Below are 6696 nucleotides of genomic sequence, written 5' to 3'. Positions count from 1 at the left end.
GTACCGCACTGTTGACTTCCTAGCGGATCGTTGACTTCGTGGGCGGATCCGACATGATATGATGTCATGATTGAAGATGATTTCAAAATTTGGACCATGTTGAATGAAATTGGAAGTTTAGAGCAAATGCACCCATTTTGGGTGGGTTGGACCGATCCTTAACTCGGGAAAATACACTATTCACCCAAATCAGTCATTGGTTCGACAATACAACAATGAGACCAATCTGAGGACCAATTACTATTCACATTTTATAAAAATGTTTTTTTATCGATAAACAATTATTATCTTTTATTCTATTATTGAATTCAATAATTATTTATTTATACACAAAATGCTCATGTAATATATATATATAAAGAAATTAAATTAGAATTATTTATAAGATATCAACGACCAATGTGTGAAAGACACATGTTCATATCAATATCGTTATCATTGGCAGCCTTTTGTCCCATAGGCCTTCCGACGGAGCTACAAGGAGTCTCCAAAACAATTTTTCATCATCCAACGGTTTGTGGACCGCTAGCCGTGGAGTAAACAAACGGGGCGACCGGAGACATAGGTGCATCTCTAAAATAAGGGTGATCCTTCACCGCCTCCCAACACTCCTTATGCTTGAATTGCTTATTAATCACCCTTATGAACTCTAGGTTAATTTGATGATCCTATAAAAAAAAATTCAAACAATATAAAAATTAATAAACATATAAATTGGTTGAAATATAATTTAAGTGCATGGTTAAAATAATTTATTTCATCCAATTGATTGGTGTTGCTTGGTCTATGATTCCCAACTTGAATTTTTGCATTGTGCCATGCTTTGAGAAGCCTCTTTAAAGGCTTGAAATGAGCTTGAAGAGCCGCCGGCGGTCGCACCGCGGTTGATCCCATCTAATTTTCAACATAATGTTTATGAACCTTTTGCCACAATCTTGTAAGTGTTTGTTGATTGCCGGTTATGGGGCATACGGTAACCATAGCCCAGCCCATGACTCGCACAATTGAACTTCCTCCTTGGTGGTCCAAGAACCACCCATTTTGTTGAACGAAAAATGAAATAGAAGAACAAATAAATTGTAGAAGGAAGAGAGTTTTTTTTATGAAGGAAGAGATGGATAGGAAAGAGTGTGAAAAATGAAGAAGAGAGTAGTAATGTATTTATAGAAATTTTTGTTGATCTTAATTTTTTTTAATTTTGTCAGCAAAACGGAATAAATTCGTTGCTATTGATTGTGAACCATCAGATTTCATCCAATGATCTTAAATGTGTCTGTTATTATTTTTTTAAGTGTCGTTGCCATTTAATATGGTTTGTCAGATCTTGATCTGAACGGACCATATTAAAGAGTCGTTGGTGTTGCATCTATCCCCCCATGTCCTGCATTTGTCATGTGGGTCCCTTGAAAGAATTGGTCCGGAGCAAAGCTTGGGTTAATTCTTAACCCAGTCCATAATCCTACTATGTGGGTCCCACATGGACTCTAGACTCAACCCAATCCAAATTTACACCGGTGGATGTAAAATTTGGCCCAATTTTTTGTCTAACCCAACCAATTAATTTATTGGTGCATTCGTTCTTAGAGACCGATGATTAAAAAAAATTTAGGATCAAACTGATTTTACCACTAAAGTTTGAGGGGGTAAACAAAATTTAATCCTTTAATTTATATGTATTTGCCTCTGCTCCTCTTGTGGCATGCGGTCTCTTTGATCCCAAGCCAATCCTTCGCAAACCAGTCATCATTCTCAAAGAGGTTATTGAAGAAGGGGATAACTATGAAACCCTAGCTTTGGCTACAGTGGACAAAGGCAAGCAGATAGCACTGTCGGCAGTGGAGTCTCTGAAACGTGGACGCCCTACTTCCCCATCTATCTCTCGAAAGAAGCTCAAGATGTTAACTGGCTCTGCTGGAGAAAGTCCCCTCTCCTCACTCAAAAAGTAGAAGACTCTCATACCCAAGATCATTGCAATGGCCTTGGGTAAATTTATTGGATGGGTGTAATGACACATCTGATGGCAATGGTGGCAGCGATGACATCAAGAAGAAAAGCAGACATCCAGACGGTCCAGTGGGTTCTAAAAATACTAAGAACCTCAAAAAGGAGAAAACGAAAGAAGCTGATGGTGGTGTGTGTATACAGCCTAGGCAATGATGTTGTTGTTTTATTTCTTTATTATTTCTATTTTTTATGTTATGATCAATAGAACTAAGCCTACAGAATAAGTGAGTGAATACGATTAAAAGGTAAGTCTAATATATGTACTATTATGAAGTTTGTCTCATAACTACTTGTCTGTCTGTAGATAACGATAACGGTAGAATATGTAAAAGCTATTGTAGGTCTTTGTTTATCTTTATATATGGAAGTCGTGATCGAAAAAAATAAAAAATAAAAAAAATGGAAAGGAGATAAAACCACACCTCAGTAACCTTTGGACATGACCACAATGCATCAATTTTTCCACAAACAAACCTGCATCAATTGGGGTGGCACGTAAGTGTCTCATGTGTAAGAAGAAGAAGCAGATGGCAGAATATCTGTAGAATTTTGTTGATGTTTAAAGCAATTATTCAACTTCTTTAAATCAAGCATCCATTGAAATTTCTTGAGATATATATCATTTAAATAAGTATAAATATAAACTATAATATATTTTTTTTAGAACTAATATAAACTATAATATTCATAAAAAAAAGTATGATAATCAACTAGAAGTTGGCTCCGATCGAGGTGCATGCTTGATTATTAATATGTTTGCAAGTCCTAAACCACACTAGCTAATTCCTAGATTTTGTATAAGCTAGCTAGCTGCTGCTTCTTAAAGGGACCCGAAGGCACCCTCTCCACTGTAGATCGGCAATGTACAGATATCCATCTTCATCAGCATTTGCTGCATAAATATCTGACATCAAAGCAGAAGTGCGAGGTAAAGTGTTGTTGACGAAGAGAAATATAGCCTTGCCTGCTCCGAGGTGGATCATCTTACGAATAGCATAACCAAATTGTCCAAGAGTAAGATCGGCAGGGACAAGGAACTTGTTCTTGGTAATGCAAGCAACGTCGGTGAATATAGCCCTCTCCACAATTAATCACAGGTATTCTTTCTGGATATATCTCCCTGCTAACACGCTCTATTTGGGCTCGCCTTTTCTCCAGAGAATGATTGCGTTTGAAGTTCCCCCTGATATGGCTGCCATTGCCGATGACATGGGTGGAAGTTTCACTGGAACAATCCTCACCGGGAGTGATTCTCAGTATCTTCGACATATCCAAACACCAAGAGATAGATGATCACGATGATCGATTAGGGGATTGATAGGCTAGCTAGTTGCACTAAGCAAGGAGAGAATTATTGAAACAAATCATGTAGGTTTACAGGGTTGGAGAGGCTTCGTTTTCGATTCAAAGCCCATACATAAGGACCCTTCTTCATCTATCTTTGGGCTAGCCCAAGTATGTTTTGTTTCTTGTTTTTTTCTTTTTTGGGCTTGACTTTCGCTCAAGATTCAACTAGTGTTCTCTTGGATAGAAGATCGATGTTTGTGTGATTGACTTGATTCATTATTCATTCATATATAATTAAGAACGAAATTAATCCTGACTCAGTCACTATTTGTTACAATTTTGAATTAAAATGTCAACAATTTGAACAAATTTAAAAGAGTTTATAATCAATCTGACTCGCATTGTTCATTTGGTTTTCAATGTCCATGCTATAGGTGTTTTTCTTGGCAAAAACGAGGAAAACTAAAAGCCGTAAAAGGAACATACCAATAGGGGATCAGATGGAGTGGGGGGACGGAGCATTAACAATTGCGAAGATGGTTTCCACATACATGATTTAGGTAGGTAGTACCGTAGTAGTAGTACACATGACTGATGACTCCAAATGAAGAAATAAGAACAACAAGGAGAAGAAATTGTATGTCTGGCAAAATATATGCACCACTTTTTCGTTATATTTATACATCTTCATCGTTCAGATTGTAGAATCTAATGCATATATCACTTATGCAAAGTTTCATCTAATTTGATGATCGTTTGGGCTTTCGTAATTGTTATTTACACAAACAGTTTTGGTCCGACAAATTTATGGTCCGTTCATTGATTTGATCTATTTTAATACCCAAACAATCATAAATTTTGATGAAATTTTGTATGAATGATCTATATATTAGTATCAATAAACAGAACAGTGGAGATGTGGAAATATAACTTAAAAGTGAGTCAAATAAGCAATTTCAAACTTTAATTCAGAGCGAAGCTTCGCTCTGAATATGAACTATATATGTATATATACCGGTCTTCTCAGATACAAACCTCCTTATTTATTTGAAATCTATGGATTTTCTTAATTTGACCCATTTTTCGATTGTAATTTCACATCTTAACCGTTCAAATAGTAGTATATATGAGCAGATCATCTATACAAAATTTTTAACTAATTTGGTGATCGTTAAGGTATCGAAAATGAACTAAATCAATGAACGAACTGAAACTGTTCAACCTGAACTATTCGTGTTCTTAGTTTTAAATCACAGTTTTTGAATGCCTTAACGGTTATCAATTTGACTGCAAATTTGTAGAGATGATATACTCATATATATCTAAAAACTGAACGGTTAAGATGAGAAAATATGATTGAAAAGTAGGTCAATTAAAAAAATTCATATCTTTTAAATAAATAAAGTTGTTTGTACCGCCTGATAATAATTGTGTTTATATGATGGTGATTATCGATGATGATGGTTACTACTATATAATCGTAGTGTGAATTTCTTGGTTGAAGTTGAGCCGGTGATGGCCTCGAAAGTTCATATATATATATACAGAACTCAGTTATAAAATTGATCTTGACATCATGCATGGTACGTGTGATGAATTAGCTAACACGATAGCTAGGAATATTGACTAATTCATACAGAAACTATCAATAGTACAATTAATAAATAACAAATCAAATCAATAAAATTGCAATGAAAGAGGAGAGAAATATAGTTGATTTTCACTGCTGTCCATTTCTTCTGCGAAGACATTTCAGCGTAGTCTCCAGGAAATTAAAAAGCTAGGATTAATTTGAGATTCGATTCCTTCAGACCGATCAGCTTGAATTGCGCGTGAATTAGTAATTAGTTTCAAGTTTTATGTTGACTTGATGATGACTAATCAGTTGACAATATTCACTCTTTGTTTCCCAACCTTTTCCTACGTACACGATTCAAATTTCAATTAATTAATAAAAGCGCTTCTATACATTGATTTCGGAATGTATAAATCAGTCAATTGGAATTTAGCTTAGGACCGCGTAAGTTGTCTCGATCAACCTATTTTGGAAAAAACAAGTACTCGATCAGAACCCCTGATATGTGTTGGACAACTTAACGATCACCAATTCTTCTAAAAACTTGTGGAAGTGATCTACTCATATAGACCTACAAATTGAAGGGTAAAGATGTGATTTTGTAATCGGAAAATTCGTCATATACCCTATCTCTATAAATGAATTAAAAAAAAAATCTCTCATTAGAAGGGCCTATATATATAGTGATATAAAATTGACCATATATTGATCGAAGTAGACCGAATTGGTCGATTATATGTATATAGAGGCCTAGGTATGCTGTAAAATTTGTAAAAATAATTTATATATGTATACTGTTATTGTTTGTTGTCCAAAATGGGGGAACACAATGTCCAGGTCCAGGTGCAGAGGGAAATATATAGATATGTTTGTCAAATGCCTAGCCTTTTCGAAAACTTCATGGAAACATCTACAAAAAAAAAAGTTAGATTATTGAACTGACGAGGAATCAGTTTCAATATATACAAGTTAACCAGCTCAATGAACTGCAAAGTAAGCAAAACCTAGCCTCCAAATTAACGATCGAGCTTCACTGCAGCTAGCGTGATTGAAAGACCTTTCGCAATAGCCTCCATTGGAGCAGTACTAAACGGTTGAATAATCCGAGAGACCAAGACCATGCAACTTCGTGGGAATCGTGGCCATAGCTAGCTATATATCATAGGGATGAGACTTCGATTGAAGTAAAAAATCCTTGTTTGATTTGATATTCGAAAATGGCTAATTGATAGCTAATTTGTTCACCTTTCAGTATTTGAAAACCCATGCATGTAAAACTAGTAGTTAGATTTATTTTATTCATTTAGGTTTATGATAGATATTATGACAATATATATTATATTTAACCCAGTGTATGGAGTTTGATCAAGCCAAATACTGCCATGAGTAACTTCGAAACCTATACTTAATTAGAAGCCATATATATATAAGCGGAAGTCCGCACTGTGCTTCTTAAAGTGCGAACGTCCCTCCGTTCGTTATCGTCTAGCGCCGACGACAGCGCGTCTCTACCCGAGCGGACTTCAGCAGCGTCCTCGATCGCTTTCTCTCCCCGGCGAGTCCACCGAATTCCAGTTTTCCAATGAGATTGATCTTGTTTGAAGTTTTGGGTGATCTCGCTGGAAAACTAGAATTCGGCGGACTCACCGGGGAGGGAAAGTATGTGATCAGGGACGTTGTTGGAGTCCGCTCGGGTAGAGGTGCGCCGTTGTCGGCGCCGGACGATGGCAAATGGAGGGACGTCCGCACTTTAAGGACAGTGCGAACGTCCACTTCATATCCGGCTTAATATATATATATATATATATATAATAGTCCTTTTCAATACT

At 36.1% G+C, this 6696-nt stretch overlaps 1 pseudogene; it reads right to left on the bottom strand.

Annotated features, from left to right (window-relative positions):
* Positions 1-2824: 2824 nt before the first annotated feature.
* Positions 2825-3273, bottom strand: LOC101298636 (annotated as a pseudogene).
* Positions 3274-6696: the final 3423 nt, after the last annotated feature.

This window comes from Fragaria vesca, linkage group LG6 (assembly GCF_000184155.1).
Source record: "Fragaria vesca subsp. vesca linkage group LG6, FraVesHawaii_1.0, whole genome shotgun sequence".
In the NCBI taxonomy this organism is placed as follows: Eukaryota; Viridiplantae; Streptophyta; class Magnoliopsida; order Rosales; family Rosaceae; genus Fragaria; species Fragaria vesca.
This window is presented reverse-complemented; position numbering and strand designations above follow the sequence as displayed.